Source organism: Choloepus didactylus, chromosome X (assembly GCF_015220235.1).
Source record: "Choloepus didactylus isolate mChoDid1 chromosome X, mChoDid1.pri, whole genome shotgun sequence".
NCBI classification, from domain to species: Eukaryota; Metazoa; Chordata; class Mammalia; order Pilosa; family Megalonychidae; genus Choloepus; species Choloepus didactylus.
Genome location: NC_051334.1, coordinates 146053673 through 146076923, shown reverse-complemented (window position 1 = coordinate 146076923; position 23251 = coordinate 146053673).

The following is a 23251-nucleotide window of genomic DNA, read 5'->3' as shown; positions in this document are numbered from 1 at the left end:
GAATAATTAAAAATAAAACTTCTATGAATCCTTAGTATAAAAGACAATTCAGTAGAAAAATAGGAAATGGTTTGTGCAAGAACTTTACAGAAGCAGGGAGATGAAAAAAGAAAAACAGGCTATTATTAATCACCTATTATTTGTGAAAACCAAAAAGTCTTATTTTGTCAAGGTTTGGTTAGGATATGGAGAAGCTGCTTGAAGGGCTTTGGAGGGAAATGTGTCAGTACTTAGTAATTCAGATTGCTTGTATCCAAAGACTTGGCAAGTCCAAATCTCTGCATCTCCCCTACAGAAATGCTTGCTTCTGTGCACTTGAAGCCATATACAAAATTATTGATTGCAGCTCTGTTTCTATAAATTAAAAATAGTAAACAACCTAAATATTCATAGGAGAGCTAAATAACAAACAGAATGTTCATATTACAGAGTAATATGAAGCTAGTAAAAGGAATGAGCTAGACCCATATGCTAACAAATTAGATGCTTTCTGAAGACATTTTGTTGAGTGAAGAAACTTAGAAGCTGTAGGACACTTTGTACAGAATATTACCAATATTGTGATTATATGCACACTAATGGGAACATGTAAAACTATGAAAAAACTGGCAACATTTTGGAAGGATAAAAACTAAATTAATGGTAGTGGTTAATTCTGGGAAAAGAGAACAAACTGGAGTACAGGTTATTCATCAAAGACAACTTTGGTCTCATATATAATGTTTTAATTTTTTTAAAAAAAGAAGAATGTATATATGTATTGCTTATGTAAAAAAATAGTTAAAATTTCGATGTAAAAGAAATCTGAAGCCCAAGAATAAGAAGACATAAAATGCTGAGGATTTCTACCTGGCACCAAATAATTCTTATTGTTCACAGCCACCAACTAGTTTTCCCTACAAATACACTCTGGGCATGACTCCATGATTCCACATTGCCTCAACACTAGGCCACAAAAGCTTCCAAGTCAACCACTTCTCATCCGTAGGCTCATGGACACTAAACCATTTCCAAAAGGAAAACTGGTCTGGGATCAGGATGAGCTGAAATTCAGCTGCATTACAACTTACCAAAATGTCCAAAGTCCCTGGTATTCTAATAGGTGACAAGACTGAAAACCAAAGCAACATAGAAAAAAAGAGGGGGTCAAATCATACATATTTTGGGAGGTCACATTTCTCTGCTTTTGAAACTCTCCAAGTTTGTCCCTTCTTTAACTATTTAAATACGGATTTTCTACTTAAAATTTGCAAATACCAATGGCATTCCATCAGGAGTCAGTCAGAGCTTGTGTGCCAGTCCCCAAAGCCCAATTTTATATTTATTAATTTGAAAAATTGTTCGGTCTCTGGAATTTTGATCAATTGGTACTAGTGTAATTAACATGCTGAGACCAAAACAAGTATTCTCTAACAATGGTAAGATGACAAGAATGTGTTTAATCAAATGAACAATGACATTAAATGCAGGTTGTGTTTTACAACAAAGGGACAATTTTATGATATAGAAGCCAACTAAACTACAACAGTACTACAATTGTAGAATATTTATGAACATGTCTTATTTTAGTTCCTATGTTGTAAATTCTAAGTGTCATAGAAATAATTAAAAAGTACCAGTTTTGAGAGCTTACTGTGTTGTCAAGTACTCTAACACCACTTTACATACATTATTGCATTTAAATTTTAATCCCCATGGCAAAAAGTGAAGAAAGTATTATTAGCCCAGTTTTGTAGATGAAGAAATTGATGATTAAAAAGGTTAAGCAATTTCTCACAAGTTCACACATCTAGTACTATCAGAGCCAGGGTTTTGATCTTGGTTTGCTGGATTTCAAAGCCAGTGGCAACTGCACAAATAGTGCAACCTTTAATTTGTCCAATGAGAAGGCTGAGGCTGGGAAAGAGATTGGAAAGTGACCCCAGAGAAGTTTGCTTGAGAGCAGGGACTTTGTCTCATTCACCTTTGTATTGCCTACAACATAGACTCTAGTTACTTTCATGTAATAGGTGCTCAATAAATGTTTGTTAAATGAATAAATGTACATTTAATGTTACAGACAAATAAAATAAAGACTTCAATATTCTACTCGACTATTAAATACCCAATATTAATTCACTATCAATATGAAAATTATTTGCTAAAGAACAAAACTCCATACAAAGTAGAGCTATCTTAGACCTCTTCACTTTCTAGAAGCAAGATGAATCTAAAAGAAAACTGTGATGTTAAAAAAAATCAATGAATAGACTTGACATTTTATGAAATCAAAACAAAATTCTCCCTGTAACATTATTTTAGTTACTGTTTTGAAACATGTAACACATTTTTCAAATTACACCAAATCTTCTCTTTGCTCTGAAAGCCTTACCATAGCCATTGACAAATAGAAATAAAATTATGGTTACAAATATGCATGGCACTTGGAAAAAAAGAAATGTAATGAATTAAACCTCTACCTAGGTGGAAAGGCAAAATGATGCAGCCAATAGGGAAAACAGTTTGACAGTTTCTTATAAAGTTAAACATATACTTAACCATATGACCCGCATAACCCACTACTAGGTGTTTAACTAAATGACATGAAATTATGTTCATAAGAAATTATGACTATTTATAGAGGTATGGTTGTTTGAAGCTGTATGTACCACAGAAAAACATGTTCTTAAATCTAATCCATTCCTGTGGGTGTCAATGCATTGTAAATAGGACTGATTGGTGAGGTTACTTCAATTGAGGTTTGGCCCAGCCCAATAAAGATGGGTCTTAATCCTAGTACTAGAGTTCTTTATAAACAGAATGAAATTTAGAGACAGTGAGAGGAGAGGGAGAAGCCAGAAGTTGAACATGGATGAAACTTGGAAAAGAAGGCAGAGACCAGGAGATGCCACCATATGCCCTGCCATATGACAAGCTAAAGACCAAGGATTGCCAGCAGCCAGCTCCAGAACACCACAGTCATCAGGGAGAAAACATCATCTTGATGATAACTTGATTTGGACATTTTTCATAACCTCAAACCTTGAGCCATTAAATTTCCATTGTTTAAGCAAGCCTATTGCATGGTATTTGCTTGAGCATACAAAGGACATTAAATCAAGAGGATGTATTCAAAAGCATCAAAACCTGGAAAGAATCAAAATGTCTATCAATTAATGCACAAATAAAACAAATTAAGATGCATCATACAATGTAATACTATTCAGCAATTAAAAGGAGTGAGCTATCCAACAACACAGATGACTCTCTAAGCATTATAAGTGCAGAAAGAAAACTCAAAAGTCTGCATACTATATGACTCCTTTATATAATATTCTGGAAAAGGCAAAATTACAAAAGCAGAAAAGAGCTCAGTCAGGGGCTGGGGGTTGGAGGAATCTTGACTACAAAAGGCTTTGGGAGAATTTGGGAGGATAGTGGCACTGTTTTATACCTTGATTGTGTTGTTATACATTTATCAAAATCTCAGAATTGATTAGAGAAGTTATGGCTTTACAGAACTATCATGCATAAAATACAGGATTCCCATATACTGACCTATTATTAAAATCTTGCATAGGTGTGGTACATTTGTTACAATCGATGCAAGCACATTTTTATAATTGTACTATTAAATATACACAATGGTTTAACTTAAGGTTCACTGTGTTGTGCAGTTCCATGGATTTTTTTTAATTCAATTTTATTAAGATATATTCACATACCATACAATCATCCCTGGTGTACAATTTTTCACAGCACCATTATATAGCTGTGCATTCATCACCACATTCAATTTTTGAACATTTTCATTGCCACACACACACAAAAAAAGAATAAGAATAAAAGTTAAGGTGGAAAATAACAACCAAAGCATCCATGCCCCACATACCTCCTTATTATTTGTTTACTTTTTGTCCTCATTTTTCTATTCATCTGTCCATACACTATATAAAAGGAATGGGAGCCACAAAGTTTTCATGATCACACAGTCACACAGTGTAAGCTATATATTTATACAATTATCTTCAAGAATCAAGGCTACTGGGTTGCAGTTCAATAGTTTCAGGTATATCCTTCTAGCTATTCCAATACACTAAAAAGAAGAGATATGTATGTAATGCATAAGAATAACCTCCAGAATGACCTCTCAACTCTGTGATCTCTCAGCCACTGAAACTTTATTTTGTTTCATTTCACTTCCCCCTCTTGGTCCAAGAAGGCTTTCTCAATCCCACAATGCCAAACTCATCACCACGAGTCATGTTCCACATTGCCAAGGAGATCCACACCCCTGGGAGTCATGTCCCACATGGCGGGGGCAGTGAGTTTATCTGCAAAGTTGGCTGAGAGGCCACATCTTAGCAAAAAAAGAGGTTCTCTAGGGGTTACTATTAGACATCTTTTTAAGTATGCTTAGCCTCTCCCTTGTAGTAACAAACTTCATAAGGGCAAACCCCAAAATCGAGGGCTAAGCGATCTAATTTGGTAGCCTCCAATGCTTGTGAGAATATCATTAACTCCCCAGGTGGGGAAATTTAATGTTTCCACATTTTCCTACAGTCCCTTAAAGTGGCTTTGCAAATACATCATCATTCTCTGCCAGAATTGTTCTGGGATGTATTGGGGCTTCACACAAACCTGCACAAACCAACCAGACCTCACTCCCCAATCAATGTTCCATGTAATTATGTTGTCTAAATAAAATGACCATACAAGTCAAATTATACAATGGGTTACAAACAATATAAATCTTGCACCTAATAAAAATCTCTTCTTTTGGTCCCACACAGAAGCTGAAGCTTCAAAAATGCTGTCAATATTTCTTTACCCTTCCATCTGATTTACCTTAGTCCTAACCAAGTCCTTTTCACTCATATCTTTAATTGAACTCTGATCTATTTTTCCAGACTCTTTAACATTTGTTGTATGGGGTAATGCTGACATTCAGAGCTGCCAGGCTCTGGCTCTGAGTCTCAAGTGTCACACAGATACCCAAAGTTCCAGGGACTGACCAGGTTATACACAAAGAGCTCAGCATCTCAGAATTTATAAATAACCATTACAGCTTAGGAATAGATGTAAATGCTGTAAGAGCTTACATTCTATTACATTCTAGGAATTTTAACAAGTCTTCCCCTGATAACCTCTGCTCTCAGATTCAATTCTCAGAGTTTGCACATTATATTTTGTCCATATTAGTGAGGCATTATAATATTTTTCTTTTCAGTTCTAGTTTATTTCACTCAACATACTGTCCTCAATGTCCATTCACCTCACAACTTCACTCCTTTTGGAGCAGTTCAATATTCCATTTACAGATCACCATTCAATTCATCAGTTGATGTACCCTTAGGTAACCTCCTTCCACTGCAAATCATGAAAACTGACACCACAAGCCCCACTGTGAAAATGTCCTTTCATGTCCTTCTTTTCAGTTCTTCCAAGTATATACCCAATAACCAAGTTGCAGGACCATATGACAACACTATGCTTAGCTTCCTGTGGAAACACCACACTGCCCACCAGATGGGCTACACCATTCAACTTCTCCACCAAAGGTGATTAGGTACATCCCTTTGTCCACATTTTCTCCAGCACTTGTATCCCTCTATTTTTAGATGGTTTTATTCACACACCATACATTCCTTCCTAAGTAAAGCATCAATGGTTCCCTGTATAATCACATATTTATGCACTCACCAACATAATCTATATAAAGACATTTCCATTTCTTCCACAAAGGAAGAGGAAGAGGCAAAAAATTTAAAATAGAAAAGGGAAGAAAAAATTGACAACTATAAAGCAACAAAAGAAAATATAAAATTAAAATAATATACAATAAAAAGTCAGACAACACCACCAACACCAAGATTCCCCATACCCCTCCCTTATATCCCCGTCTTGTAGATAGTTGGCTTTGATATATTGCCTTTGCTACAATTAATGGAAACATATTATGGGGTTACTGTTAACTATAAACTCTAGTTTGCAGTGATTGTATTTTTTCTCCAGTACCAACCCATTTTTAACACCTTGCATAGTTGACATTCATTTGTTCTGCCTCATGTAAAAACATATTTGCACATTTAATCACAATAATTGACCACTCTGGGTTTCACTAAGTTATAAAGTCCCAGTCTTTATCTTCTATCATTCCCCCTGTCATTCTACCTGCCTCTAATCTTCCTCTCTCAATCTTACTCACAGACATCTTTGTTCAAGTATACTTACATTTTTGTGTTACTGTCACTCAATACTGTGCTCCAAACCTCTTTCTCCTGTCTTTTCCTATCTGTCTGTAGTGCTCCCTTTAGTATTTCCTTTAGAGCAGGTATCTTGTTCACAAACTCTCTCAGTGTCTGTCTGAGAATATTTTAAACTCTCCCTCATTTTTGAAGGACAGCTTTACCAGATACAGAATGCTTGTTTGACAGTTTTTCTCCTTCAGTATCTTAAATACTTTATACCACTTTCTTCTCACCTACATGGTTTCTACTGAAAAATCCACATATAATCTTACTGAGCTTCTCTTGTAAGTGATGGATTGCTTTCTCTTGCTTCTTTCAGACTTCTTTGTCTTTGATGTTTAATAATCTGATTTTTAAGTGTCTTGGCATAGATCTATTTGGATCTATTCTGTTTGGGGCATGCTGTACTTCTTGGATCTGTAATTTATGTCTTTCATAAAAGATGGGAAATTTTCAGTGATTATTTCCTCCATTATTGTTTCTGCCCTTTTTCCCTTCTCTTCTCCTTCTGGGACACCTATGACACATGCATTCATGTGCTTCATGTTGTTATTCAATTCCCTAAGACTCTGCTCATCTTTTTCCATTATTTTCCCTATCTGTTCTTTTGTGTTTAGGATTTCAGATGTCCTGGCCCCCAGTTCATGAATCTTTTCTTCTGCCTCTTTAAATCTGCTGCTGTATGACTCCATTGTGTCTTTTTATCTCTTCTATTGTGCCTTTCTTTCCCATAAGTTCTGCCAATTGTTTTTCACACTTTCGGTTTCTTCCTTATGTTTGCCCGATGTCTTCTTTATATCCTTCATCTCTTTTTGTCATATCTTCCCTCAACTCATTGATTGGATTTTTTATTGGTTTGGGAGATTTGTTTGATTAACAATTAGTTGTTTCAATTCCTGTATCTCAGTTGAAGTGTAAGTTTGTTCCTTTGACTGGGCCATATCCTTGTTTTTCTTAAGGTGACTCAAAATCTTTTGTTGTCTAAGCATCTGGTTTCCTTGATTACCCCAATCAGATTTTCCCAGACCAGATGGGCCCAGGTCTCAGGAGGAACATATAATCAGTATCAAGTTTCCCTGAGGAGCAGGTTTTTCAACTTTCCCATGAGGCCTCTAGACTTGGTGTTTTTCCTGTCCTGCCCAGCAGGTGGCACTTGTCAGCCACAGCTCCCCACCTTTAATTTACAGTGGACCTTAAATTCAGAGTGGACCCTGTCCTGGCCAGGGGCTGAGGGTGGCAGAAACCAAGCTTAAGTTGTTTCTGGTTTGTTTTTTTCCCCCTGGCCCTGGGTACTGAGTTCTCTGAGGGAGGGCCACCACTTGAGTTAGCCCCCCTTCTTAGGGAAGATACACCCCCCAGTGTGTTCTCTTCTACACATGAATTCCTCCTTTGTCTCTCTGACTCTTAATTCCACCCTTGCCTGGGTCAGCTGCTGATAATTGAAAATGCCTGAGGCTTTCTCTAAAGAGCTGCTTATAATGAGAGAAAAAAAAGAAAAAGAGCAAAAGCCCCTTTTCAGAGTCAGTCCACAGCCCCTCAGTTTTATCAGTAAAACAGAGTTTGTACTCAGTTCTCTGTGCCCCCTTTTTTGGGATACAGCCATTTCCAGTATTCTGAGCTCAGCCATATCCAAAAGCCTCTCTCTCTCTCTCTCTCACTCTCTCTCTGTCTCTGTCTCTCTCTGTCTCTCTCTCTGTCTCTGTCTCTGTCTCTCTCTCTCTCTATGTGTGTGTGTTTGTGTGTGTGTGTGTGTGTATGTATATTCTTCAGCCCTGACTCCTTTCTCCCAGGAGGAACCACAGATTCCTGTTTGCCCATGGCTTCTCTATGCTTGTAGATTGTAATCAACAATCCAAATTTGTTAAATTGTGTATGTGTATATACACTACATTTTTGTTTATCCATTCATCAGTTGATGGGCACTTGGGCTTACTTCCATCTTTTCGAAATTGTGAATAATGTTATGAACATCAGTGTGAAAATATCTGGTTGAGAATGTGCTTTCAATTCTTTGGGGTATATACCTAGTAGTGTGGTTGCAGGGACATATGGTAATTCTACACTTAACTCTCTTAAGAACTGCTAAACTCTCTTCCACAGCAGCTGCACCATTTTACATTCCCACCAATAAAGAATGAGTGTTCCCATTTCTTCACATCTTGCACAACACTTGTAATTTCCATTTTTAAAATATTAGCTATTGTAGTGGTTGTGTAATCTCATTGTGATTTTGATGTTTTCCCTAATATCTAATGATATTGAGTATATTTTCATGCACTTTTTGTCCATTTGTATGTTTTCCTGGGAGAAATATTGTGTTCACAGACAGAAGGATGTGCTGCTGCTGAGTTTGCAAATACCAAACATGTTGGAATGGCTTTTTAAATGGATAAGGGGAAAATTTTGGAAGAATTGTGAGGAGATTGATAGAAAAGGCCTAGATTGTTTGAAGAGACTGTTGGTAGAAATATGGATTCTAAAGAAACTTCTGATGAGGCTTTGAGCATAAATGATGAATGTGTTGTTGCAAACTGGAAGAAAGGTGATCCTTGTGTTAAAGTGGCAGAGAATTTGGCACAATTGAGTCCTGGTGTCACATGGAAGGCAGAATTTGAAAGTGACAAGCTGGGATACTGTTCTAGTTTGCTAATGCTGCCTATTTGCAAAATACCAGAAATGGATTTTCTTTTATAAAAGGGGGTTTATTTGTTTACACAGTTACAGTCTTTAAGGCTATAAAGTGTCCAAGGTAATGAACAAAATCAGGTACCTTCAATGAGGAAGGCCATTGGCATCTGGAAAACCTCTGTTAGCTGGGAAGGCATGTGGCTGGTGTCTTCTCCAGAGTTCTGGCTTCAAATATGGCTTTCTCCCAGGACATTCCTCTCTAGGCTTCAGCTTCTCTCCAAAATGTCATTCTCAGTTGCTCTTGGGGAGTTTGTCCTCTCTTAGCTTCTCTGGAGCAAAAGTCTGCTTTTAGTTGCCATCTTCAAACTGTCTCTCATCTGCAGCTCCTCTCTCAGCCCCTGTACATTCTTCAAAGTGCCCCTCTTGGCTGTAGCAAGCTTGCTCCTTCTGTCTAAGCTTATACAGTGCTCTAGTAAACTAATCAGAGCCCATGCTGAATGGGCAGGGCCACACCTCCACAGAAACTATCCAATCAGAGTCATCACCCACAGTTGGGTGGGTTGCATCTCCATGGAAGCACTCAAAGAATTACAATCTAATCAACACTAATACATCTGCCCACACAAGATTACATCAAAGATAATGGCATTTTGGGGGCATAATACATTCAAACCAGCACAGATACTTAGCTGAGGAAATCTCTAGACTACATGTGGAGGATATAGCCTGGCTTCTCCTTGCAGCTTATAGTAAAATGTGACAGGAGAGAGATAAAATGAGAATTGAACTCTTGGATACAAAGAAACCAAAAACTGATAGTTCAGAAAATTCCAGGCTCCTAGAAAGTGAGACCCCAGAAGCTACAGCCCCATGTGAGGATTTACCAAACATGGAACCCAACCAACATTACAGTAAAAATTAGGATTGGAGATGGAGTTATCCAGAAAGTATTTGTGGAAAGTCCTATTGTCTGATGGTTTTGACCCCTGTGTGCTTCATGCCAAGCCAACAAATTTTTTGCAAGATCTGTATGGACAGAACCATTGCTGGTCTAGACTGGAAGGGTCAGAGAAGGAATAAATTGAATGAAAATTTTCTTCAAGGACATAATCATGGAAATTCAGGTCTGGAGTCAAGAAATGTCAGGCAAGAAGATCAGAGCAACCCATGCACATGGAAAGGGTGAGTTTGCTCTGGAGGTCAAGGGCAGGCAATTCAACTTGATGTTCAGGAAGATTACTGTCAACATAGGCTTCAGAGAGGGGGGAGCACATTCCCCAGTGATTGGGGAGAGCCTGGCCACCACCCACTGTTCTGAAGTGGTTGAGCATGTGCCCCAGAGATGGAAGAGAGCCTGGTTGCTGCCCCAATGATTGAGGAGGGTGGGGCTGAAAAGGTAGTCTTCCCAATGCATGAATATGTTGGAGCACTCACCCCAGCATTTGTAGAGAAAATGACTGCTGTGCAAGCCTTTGGAAAAGGTTTTATTCCTGCTCTCTCAAGCCCCAAGGACAAACTATCATTCTACAAATGACTCTCAGACTTTGAAATCTAATGAAGTTTGCCCTGCAGCTTTTAGGAATTGTTTTGGTCCTGTGAACCCTGTTTCCTTCTGATTTTTCCTTATGGCAATAGGAATACGTATCCTATGACTGTCCCTCTTTTGTATATTGGAAGCAGATAACTTGTTCTAAGTTTTGTAGGTCCACAGCTAGACTGGAATTTTGCTTTAGGACAAGACCATGCCTGTGATTGATTTTGATGGGATGTTGTACTTACCTATTGTTACTGAAATGATTTAAGATTTGTGATATTGTGATGGGATGAATATATTTTGTATATGGAAAGGTCATATACAGGGGGTGTATATGCCAGTTTAGATGTATTATGTCTCCCAATCTTGTGGGAGAAGATGTGTATAGTCACACACCATACAATCCATCCAAAGTATACAAACATTGGTTCACAGTGTCATCACATAGATGTGCATTCATCACCATAATCATTTTTTTTTCATTTTTATTCATTTGGATCGAGGTACATTCATATACCATAAACTCATCCACAGTGCATATATACAATCAACTGTTCACAGTACCATCATATATTAGTGCATTCATCACCACAATTTTAAAAGTTTTCATTACTCCAAAAAATAATAAAAAGTAAAAATAAATACCCAAAATATCCCATCCATCATCACACTCTATTCTTTATTTAATTTTTGTTCCCATTTTTCTACTCATCTTTCCATACACTAGATAAAGGGAGTGTGAGCCAAAAGGTTTTCACAATCACACAGTAACACTGTGTAAGCTATATAGTTATACAATTGTCTTTAAGAATCAAGGCTACTGGGTTGCAGTTCAACAGTTTCAGGTATTTCCTTGTAGCTATTATAATACACTAAAAACTAAAAAGGGATATCTACATAATGCATAAGAATAACCTCCAGAATGACCTCTCAACTCCGTTTGAAATCTATCAGCCACTGAAACTCTATTTTGTTCTATTTCTTTTCTGGCTTTTTGTTAAGAAGGCCTTATCAATCCCATGATACCAGGTCCTGTCTCATTCCTGGGATTATGTCCCACTTTGCCAGAGAGACTTAAATTCCTGGGAGTCACGTCCACTGTATGGGATAGGGAAGTGAGTTTACATGCAGAGTTGGCTTAGAGAGAGAGGCCACATCTGGCTAACAAAAGATGCTCTTTTTGGGTGACCCTTGGGCACAATTGTAAGTTGACTTAGCCCCTCTTTGCAATAATGAATTTCATAAGGTCAAGCACCAAGACTGAGGGCTCAGCCTTCTAAATTGGTAGTCCCCAGTTCTTGTGAAAACATCAGTAACTCCCCAGGTGGTAAGTTTACTATTTCCATATATTCTCCAGTCCCTCAAGAGAGCTTTGGAAATATATTTTTATTCTCTGCCCAAATTATTTAGGGATGTATTGGGGCTTAACACTAACCTGTAAAATCTGACAAGATCTCACTCCATAGTCAAAGTTCCATGTAATTTTGGAACAAAATTATGTAATAAACTGACCATAGAAGCTAAATTATATAGTGTGCTACAGAAAATATAAATTTTTCACCAAATAAAAATCTCTTCTTTTGGTATCACACAAAAGTTGAAGTTTAAAAACACTGTCTCACTATGTCCTTTATGCTTTAGTCTGATTTGCCTTAGCCCTAACCATAACAGCTTCATTTATGTCTCTAGTTGAAGTCTCAAATCTTTTTCAGCTTTTAAATAGTTGCTGTATGGGGGTAATACTGGCATTCACAGCTGCCAAACTCTAGCTCTGAGTCTCATTTGTCACACAGATTCCCAAATTTCCAGGGATCAAACTGGTTATACACAAAGAGCTCAGCATCTCAGAATTCAGAAATAACCATTACAATTCAGGAAGAGCTGTAACTGCTGTAAGAGCTTACAATAGAGGAAACTTTAAATAAACCTTCCCCTGATAACCTATGCTCTAAGATTCAATTCTCAGAGATTGCACTTTATAGTTAGTTCATATATTAGTGAGGCATTATAATGTTTGTGTTTTTGTTTCTGGATTATTTCACTCAAAATGTTGTCCTCATGGTCCAATCACCCAGTTACATGCCTCACAACTTCATTCCTTCTTGCAGATGCTCAGTAGTCTACTGTATGCATAAACCACAGTTCATCATTCCATTCATCAGTCGATGTACACTTAGGCCACCTCCATCCTTTGCAAATTTTGAATACTGCCACCATAAACACCAGTTTGCAAATGTCTGTTCAAATCCCAGTTCTCAATTCTTCCAAGTATATACCTAATCATAGGGTTTCAGGACTTTATGATAGCCCCATATTTAGCTTCTTGTGGAACTACCACACTGCCTTCCAGAGGGACTGCACCATTCTATTTCCCCACCAACAATGAATAGGCACATTCCTCTCTCCACATTTTCTCCAGCCCTTGTATCCCCGTTTATTTTTCCCCTGAAATTTTCTTGAGATATATTTGGATACCATACAATCATCCACCAAGTAAAATCAATTGTTAACATATAATCATATACTTGTACATTCATCACCACAATCAGCCTTTGAACACATTCATTACTCCAAAAACTTTAAAATAAGAATAATAAAAAATATAAAATAAAAAAATAAAATATAATGAAAAGGTCAGACAAAAACACCACCTCTGGGAATCCCTTACCCCTCACATATATCCAGTTCTTATACATATTTAGATTTGGTATACTGCCTTTTTCACAATTAATAGAAGCATCTTACAATGTTACTGTTAACTATAGACTGTAGTTTGCATTGATTGCATTTTTACATGTTACAAATTTGACATTCACTTTTTTCTCCCTGAAGTAAAAACATTCTTATATGTCATCAACATCATTTACCACTATGGGTTCCACTAAGTTATAGAGTCCAAGTCTTTACCTTCTGTGTCAGTTTGAATGAATTATATCCCCCAAAACTCCATTATCTTTGATGTAATCTTGTGTGGGCAGAGGTATCAGTGTTGATTATATTCTAATTCTTTGAAAGTTTCCATGGAGATGCGCCCCACCCAACTTGGGCTATGACTCTGATTGGATAATTTCCATGGAGGTGTTACCCCACCCATTCAGGGTGGGTCTAAATTAAATCACTGAACTGTATAAATGAGCTGACAAACAAGGAACTCAGTGCAGTTGTGAGTGATGTTTTGAAGAGGAGCTACAGCCAAGTGGGACACTTTGAAGGATGCACTGGAACTGAGAGAGGAGCTTCAGCTTACAGAGACATTTTGAAGATGGCCATTGAAAGCAGAATCTTGCTCTGGAGAAGTTGAGAGAGGGCAAACACCCCAAGAGCAACCAGGAGTCACATTTTTTGAGGAACTGCAGCCTAGAGAGGAACGTCCTGGGAGAAAGCCATTTTGAAACCAGAACTTTGGAGAAGATGCCAGTCACATGCCTTCCCAGCTAACAGAGATTTTCCAGACACCATTGGCCATCCTCCAGTGAAGGTACCCTTTGTTGATGGACACTTTATGGCCTTAAGACTGTAACTTTGTAACCAAATAAACCCCCTTTTATAAAAGCCAACCCATCTCTGGTGTTTTGCATTCTGGCAGCATTAGCAAACTAGAACACCTTCTATCTTTCCTTCTGGTTTCATACATGTCCCTAGCCTTCATCTTTCAACCATAATCACTGTCATCCTTGTTCAATGTACTTAGAATATTGTCATACCATCACACAGTATTGTGCTATCCATTTCTGGATCTATACAATCAATCTGTTGAACATTCTATACTCCTTTGGCATCTAATTCCTGATCTCTACCTTCTTTCTATCTCCCGATAATCTGTGTTCTCAACTTTAACTCTCAAAGTTTGCTCATTAATTTCAATTCATACTAGTGAGACAATAACATATTTGTCCTTTTGTTTCTAGCTAACTTTGCTCAAAATAATGTCCTCAAGGTTCATCCACATTGTTATATGCTCCATGAATTTATTCTGTCTTACAGCTTCATAATACTCCATCATATGTATATACCAGTTTGTTTATCCACCCATCTGTTGATGGACATTTGGGCTCTTTCTGGCTCTTGAAAATCATGAATAATACCACTATAAACATCACAGTATTAAACAATCAATGGGTAAAAGAAGAAATTGCAAGAGAAACTGCTAAATATCTGGAGATAAATGAAAATGAGAAAACAACATATCAAAACCTGTGGGATGCAGCAATGTTGATGCAGAGAGAAATTTATAAATCTAAATGCATACACTTAAAAAAAGAGCTAAAACAAAGACCTAACTGGAAAATTGAAGAATTTGAAGAACAGCAAACTAAGTGTAATCCAAGAAGAAGAAAAGAAATAACAAGGATTAAAGCAGAAATAAATGAACTAGAGAACAAGAAAACAATAGAATCAAAAAAACCAAAAGATGGTTCACTGAGATTAACAAGATTCACAAACCCTTAGCTAGACTAACAAATTCAAAAAGAGAGATGATGCAAATAAACAGTATCAGAAATGAGTGATCCCAAAGAAATAAAAAAAGTCTCAAGAGGATACTATGAACAACTGTACACCAAAGAACTAGAACAACTTAAAAGAAATGGAAAATTTCCTGGAAACATATGGACAAACTATACTAACTTGAGAAGAAATAGAAGATCTCAACAAACCAATCACAATAAAGAGACCCAATCTGTCATCAAAAAAAAAACCTTCCTACAAAGAAAAGCCCAGGGCCAGATGACTTCACAGGGGAATTTTATCAAACATTCCAAAAAGAACTAATACAAATACTGCTGAAACTCTTCCAAAATTTTGAAGCAAAATGAACACTACCTAACTCAATTTATGAAGCTATCACACTTATACAAAAACTACATAAAGATACTACAGGAAAGGAAAACTACAGGCCAATCTCCCTAATGAATATAGATGCAAAAATCCTTAACAAAATAGTTGCAAATTGAATCAAAAGGCACATTAAAAGAATTATAGACCATGAACAAGTGGGGTTCATTCCAGTCATACAGGAGTGGTTCAAAACTAGGAAATCAATTAATGTAATACAACACATTAACAAATCAAAAAGGAAAAATTACATGATCATTTCCATTTATGCTGAAAAAGCATTTGACAAAATATAGCATCATTTTATGATAAAAGCACTTCAAAAGAAAGCAATAAAAGGAAACGTCCTCAATATAATAAAGGGCATATATGAAAAAAGTACAGATAACATCATTCTCAATGGTGAGAGGCTGAAAGCCTTCCCCCTAAGATCAGGTATGAGACCAGGATGCCCACTGTCACCAAAATTATTCAACATTGTGTTAGAAGTTCTACCCACCACAATTAGGCAAGGAAAAGAAATAAAAGGCATCCAAATCAAAAACAAAGAAGTAAAACTCTAATTATGTGCTGATGACATGATCCTATATTTGGAAAAACCTGAGAAATCTATGACAAAGCAACTTGAGCAAATAAATTCAGAAAAGTGGAAGGATACAAGATTAATCTGCAAAAAATCAGTAATGTTCTTATACACTAGTAATGACCTAAGGAGGGCATTAAGGAAACATCCCATTCAGAATGACAACTAAAAGAATCAAGTCTTTAGGAATAAATTTAATAAAGGATATAAAGGATCTCTACACAGAAAACTGCAAAATTTTACTAAAAGAAATCAAAGAAGACCAAAATAGGTGGAAAGATACACCATGTTTATGGAGAGGAAGGCTTAGTGTCATGAAGATGTCAATTCTAACCAAGTTGATCTACAGATTCAATGCAATATCCATCAAAATTCCAACAACCTACTTTGAAGACTTGGAAAAGCTAGTTGTCAAATTAATTTGGAAGGAAAAGGTGCTTCGAATTTCCAAAAACATCTTTAAAAAAAGAACACTTCCTAACTTTAAATCTTATTATAAAACCACAGTGGCCAAACAGCATGATATTGGCACAAAGACAGACATAATGATCAATGCAATTGAGTTGAGAGCTCAGAAATAGACCCTCAGATCTATGGTCAATTGATTTCTTACAAAACCTTCAAGTCCACTGAACTTGGAAAGAATAGTCTCTTCAAAAAATGGGGCTTGGAGAACTGTATACCCATATACAAAAAATGAAAAAGGACCCCTACCTCACACCCTATCAAAAAGTAACTCAGGAGAAGCTAAGATGGTGGCATAGAGAGGAGTGAAAGACTGTTAGTCCCCACCTGGAACAATTCATAAATGACCAAAAAACTAGTAAATAACCTGGAATAACTGTGGGGAGAAAAATGTGACTGTCCACTCATCATCCACCAACTTGAATTGGGAGGAATGCTGGAGATTGCAGCATAAAATCTGTAAGTAAAACTGCAGACATCCATTGAAAGCTGAGAGCCAAGAGCACCTCCCTCACAGAAGCCTCGTGGTGCTAGACAGCAGCACCCTCTCAGTCCAGCTCCAAATGGGGCTTTAATGTTAACTGCTAAATACAGACAGTGAATCCTCAAGAAGCAGACAGAGGGTTTTGGTGACAACTGACCTTGGGAGAGTCAGGGGACATATCTGTCTCAGGATGGGGAGCCCAGAGGATTGGGTGCTATCTCTGGCTGACAGGTGAACCTGGGAGCTTTTCTGTCCCTTTCTCTCTCTGTGGCGAAAACCTCAGCTGTTTTCAGCCCTCAGCCTGCAGTGCTTTGCAGTAAAGACAGACTCAGCCATTTTAAAATCAAAACATTCTGATCAGCAGAGTCAGAGAAATAATTTATTGATATGCAGATAACACCTCAGGATGGGTAATAGCTTCCCAAGAGGAAAGGGAGGGGCCCAGCTCTACTGCCTGCCTTACTGGTACCAGACCCCAAAGCCTGGGGGAGGAGAGCCACAGGCCACACCCCCTTACACCAGCCAGTGATAGGCTGACAGTTGCACCTGCCAGGCAGAAAAGCACAGGTATATCAATCCTCTAAGAAAAACCATCAGGGAAACCAGATACTGAATATTTCCTCCCTCTGTGAACTGAGCCTGTTCTCATCTGGGAAAACCTGATTGGAGTAGCCTAGGAGGTCAGATGCCTAGACAACAGAAAAGTACAAACTACACTAAGAAAAATGAACCTATGGCCCAGTCAAAGGAACAAATGTACACTTAAACTGAAATACAGGAATTTAAACAATTAATGTTAAATCAATTCAAAAAGTTTAGAGAATATTTAACAAAAGAGATAGAGGCTATAAAGAAAACACTGGGCATACGTAAGGCAGAAATTGAAAGTTCAAAAAAACAACTAGTAGAATCTATGGAAATGAAAAGCAAAACACAAGAGATGAAAGACACAATGGAAACATACAACAGCAAATCTCAAGAGGCAGAAGAAAACAATCAAGAACTGGAGAACAAAACACCTGAAAGCCTACATGCAAAGGAGCAAATGGAGAAAAGAATGAAAAAATATGAGCAATGTCTCCAGGAACTTAACGATGAAACAAAGTACAATAATGTATGTATCACTGGTGTTCCAGAAGGAGAAGAGAAGGGAAAGGGGCAGAAGCAATAATAGAGGAAATAATCAATGAAATTTTCCCATCTCTTATGAAAGACATAAAATTACAGATCCAAGAAGCACAGCATACTCCAAACAGAATAGATCTGAATAGGCCTATGCCAAGACACTTAATCACATTATCAAATGTCAAAGACAAAGAGAATGCTGAAAGCAGCAAGAGAAAAGCAATCCATCACATACAAAGGAAGCTTAATAAGACTATGTGTGGATCTCTCAGCAGAAACCGTGGAGGCAAGAAGGAAGTGGTGTGATATATTTAAGATACTGAAACAGAAAAACTGCCAACCAAGAATCCTATATCCAGCAAAGCTGTCCTTCAAATATGAGGGAGAGCTCAAAATATTTTCTGACAGACAATGAGAGACTTTGTGAACAAGACATCTGACCTACAGGAAATACTAAAGGGAGCACTACAGAGTGATAGAAGACAGGAGTGCATGGTTTGGAAAACAATTTTGGGAGATGGTAGCAAAGCAATGTAAGTACACTGAACAAAGGTAACTATTAATACAGTTGAGAGAGGAAGGTTGGGAGCATGTGAGACATCAGAAGAAAGGAGGAAAGATAAAGACTGGGACTGTGTAACTTGGTGAAATCTCGAGTGTTCAACAATTGTGATAAAATCTACAAATATGTTCTTTTATGAGGGAGAATAAGCAAATGTCAACCTTACAAGGTGTTAAAAATGGGGAGGCATTGTGGGAGGGATGCAATCAATGTAAACTAGAGACTGTAACAGAATCATTGTATTATGCTTCCTTTAATGTAACAAAGGTGATATACCAAGGTAAATGCAGATAAGAAGGGGGGATAGGGGAGGCATGTTAGACAATTGACATTGGTGGTGGTGTCTGACTCTTTATTCTACTTTGATTTAAGGTTACTTTCACTTTTGGTACTACCTAGCTGTCATTTTTTTCCTCTTTCTTTTGCCTTCTCTACCTTCTTTGACTCTCACACCTTCCTTGTGGAAAAAATGTAGATGCCTTTATATAGACAGTGGTGAAGGTGGTGAACACATAAATATGTGACCATACAGAGAACCATCAATTGTTTACTTAGGATGGAATGTATGGGGTGTGAACAAAACCATCTTAAAAAAATAGGTTGATGTCAAAACCTCAAGGGCAATATACTGAGTGAAATAAGTAAGACACATAAGGACAAATATTGCAGGGTCTCACTGATAAGAACTAATTATAATATGTGAACTCATAGACATGAAATATAAGATACCAAAATATAAGAGGAGGCTTAAGAATGGGGAATGGTTGCTTAGTATGAGCAGAATGTTCAAGTAGGATAAACTTAAATGTTTGGAAATGAACAGAGGTGTCAGTAGCAAGATGTGGGAATAACTAACAGTGCCAAATGGTGTGTGAATGTGGTGGAAAGGGGAAGCTCAGAGTCATATATGTCACCAGAAGGAAAGTTGGAAGTCAAAAGATGGGAATGTATAAAACTGAATCCTATGGTGGGCAATGTCCATGATTAACTGCACAAATATTAGAAATCTCTTCCATGAACCAGAACAAATGTATGACAATACAACTAGAAGTTAATAATAGAGGGGCATATAGGGAAGAATTATATACCTATTGCAAACTATATACTATAGTTAGTAGTATTTCAACATTCTTTCATAAACAGTAACAAATATACTATACCAACACTATGAGTCAACAATTGAGGGGGGTTGGTTAGGGATAGGGGAGGGTTCGAATTTCCTTTTCTTTTCTTTTTCTTTTTCTTTTTTCATCGCTCACTTTATTTCGTGTCTGGAGTAATGAAAAGGTTCTAAAAATTGAAGAAAAATTAAGTGTGGTGACAGATGCACAACTGTATGAAGGTACCAGGGGCAACTGATTGTACACTTTGGATCTTTGGATAATTGTATGGTATCTGAACAATCCCAATAATAATTAAAAAGAAAAAAATAGATTGGGGTGATGAATGCACAACTATATGATGGTACTGTGAACAGCTGATTGTACACCATGGATGATTGTATGGTATGTGAATATATCTCAATAAAACTGAATTAAAAAAAATTAACTCAAAGTGGATCAAAGGCCAAACTATAAGAGTCAGTACCATAAAACTCCTAGAAGAAAATGTAGGGAAACATCTCCATGACTTAGTGATATGAGGTAGCTTCTTAGACCTTAAACCTAAAGCACAAGCAACAAAAGAAAAGATAAATGGGAACTCCTCACAATCAAATGCTTCTCTGCTTCATAGTACTTTGTCTAAAAGATGAAGAGGCAGCCAACTCAATGTGAGAAAATATTTGGAAACCATAAATCTGATAAGTGTTTGTTATCCAGTATATATAAAGAAATTCTACAATGCAACAACAAAAGGCTAAACAACCCAATAACAAAATAGGCAAAAGATATAGACAGACATTTATATGAAGAGGAAATAAATATGACTAAAAAGCACAAGAAAAGGTGTTCATGTTCATTATCTATTAGAAAATGAAAATCAAAACCACAATGAAACATCATCTCACACCTGTAAGAATGGCTGCCATTAAACAAACAAGAAACTAGAAATGTTGGAGAGGATGTGGAAAAATTGGAGACTTATTCACTGCTGATGGGAATGTATAATGATGCAACTGCTGTGGAAGACAATTTGGCAGTTCCTTAGAAAACTTAGTATCAAGTTGCCCTATGATCCAGCAATTCCACTACTCAGTATATACACAGAAGATTGAAAGCAGTGACACAGACATTTGCACACTGATGTTCATAACAGCATTATTCACAATTGACAAAAGATGAAAACAATCCAAGTGTCCATTAACAGGTGCATGGATAAACAAAATGTGGTATATACATGAGGTGGAATGTTATAGAGCAGTAAGGTCCTGAAGCATGTGACAACATGGATGAACCTTGATGACATAATGCTGAGTGAAATTAGCCAAGCAAAAAAGGATGGATGTTGTGTGATTCCACTAATATGAACCCCCAGGAAAAGGTAAACTTAGAGTCATGAAATGTAGAATATAGTGGACCTAGAGAAAGAAGCTACAGAAGGGGGAGTTGAACTCGAATGTATGGGAGTGGATAGAGGTTATGGTAGTTTGATAGTGGGAATACAAGTAAAGAGTGACATTTTGAAAGTGAAGATGATTGAAAGAGGTTGTTTAACATGTATCTCAGAATTAGCACTAAAAATATAAATAAGTTTCTGCATGAACTATGTCAGGGTGTGACACTGGTACAAAGAGTTAGAGTGGTATGTAGGATAAACTACTCATTAGGTGCTGTGGACTATATTTAACATGAATACCTAACTAGTACCACACCAATACCAGAGGTAAATGAATGGGGTGGTATAAGAGTTATTGGGTGCACTGTAGGTTTTCACTTTGGCATGAGGGTGTGTATCTATTATTTTTCTATTTGGAGCAATGAAAATTGTCTCAAATAGAGTGTGATGATGACCATAAAATAAGTGAGGATATTGTGAGACATTGTTTATTTTCTTTTTTTTTTTTTCCTAATTACTTCTTTTTTTATCTTCATTTTATTGAGATATATTCACATACCACGCAGTCATACAAAACAAATCGTACTTTCGATTGTTCACAATACCATTACATAGTTGTACATTCATCACCTAAATCAATCCCTGACACCTTCATTAGCACACACACAAAAATAACAAGAATAATAATTAGAGTGAAAAAGAGCAATTGAAGTAAAAATGAACACTGGGTACCTTTGTCTGTTTGTTTCCTTCCCCTATTTTTCTACTCATCCATCCATAAACTAGACAAAGGGGAGTGTGGTCCTTATGGCTTTCCCAATCCCATTGTCACCCCTCATAAGCTACATTTTTATACAACTGTCTTCGAGATTCATGGGTTCTGGGTTGTAGTTTGATAGTTTCAGGTATCCACCACCAGCTACCCCAATTCTTTAGAACCTAAAATGGGTTGTCTAAAGTGTGCGTAAGAGTGCCCACCAGAGTGACCTCTCGGCTCCTTTTGGAATCTCTCTGCTACTGAAGCTTATTTCATTTCCTTTCACATCCCCCTTTTGGTCAAGAAGATGTTCTCCGTCCCACGATACCAGGTCTACATTCCTCCCCGGGAGCCATATTCCACGTTGCCAGGGAGATTCACTCCCCTGGGTGTCTGATCCCACGTAGGGGGGAGGGCAGTGATTTCACCTTTCAAGTTGGCTTAGCCAGAGAGAGAGGGCCACATCTGAGCAACAAAGAGGCATTCGGGAGGAGGCTCTTAGGCACAACCATAGGGAGGCCTAGCCTCTCCTTTGCAGCAACCGTCTTCCCAAGGGTAAAACTTATGGTAGAGGGCTCAACCCATCAAACCACCAGTCCCCTATGTCTGTGGTCATGTTAGCAACCATGGAGGTGGGGTAGGCGAATACCCCTGCATTCTCCACAGGCTCCTCAAGGGGGCACTACATCTTTTTTTCCTTGTTTTTCTTTTTTTTTTAACTTTCCTTTCTTTTTTAAATCAACTGTATGAAAAAAAAGTTAAAAAGAAAACAAACATACAATAAAAGAACATTTCAAAGAGACCGTAACAAGGGAGTAAGAAAAAGACAACTAACCTAAGATAACTGCTTAACTTCCAACATGTTCCTACTTTACCCCAAGAAAGTTTATTTTCAATAGAATAAATGCTATGTGAATATACCTCAAAAAATCTGCTTATTCAAAATGAATAAATACGTAAATAAACAGAAATACTTAAGTGCTAGAGAAAATGTGGAGAGAGAGGTATAACTATTCAATGTTGGTAGGGTAGCAGAATGATGCAGCCCCTCTGGAGGGTAATGCAGCAGATCCACAGGAGACTAAATATAGAGTCACCCCATGATTAGGCAAGCCCATTACCAGGGATACACACAGAAGAACTGAAAGTTTAGACTCAAATAAACATTTGTAAACTGATGTTTATGGCAGCATTTCTCACATTAGCCAATGGTTGCAGGTTGCCAAAGGGTACACTGACTGAGGATGGGAAGGGAGAGCTGTGGTGTATACAGACAATGGAATACTGTGCAGGTACAGAAAGGAATGAAGTCATGAGACATGCAAGGGGTGAATGGACTTTGAGGACAATATGTTGAGCAAAATAAGACAGAAACAAAAGGAAAAATACTGTATGGTTTCTATGTATTATAATCTGGTATTTCCCTGGAACTTTGGGTACCTTTGTGACACCTAAGATTCAGTTTTAGAGTTCTGCAGCTTGGAAAGTCAGCATTACTCCATGCAGCAACTGTTAAAGAAGCTGAAAAAGAGATCAGGCTCCAATTAGACATAT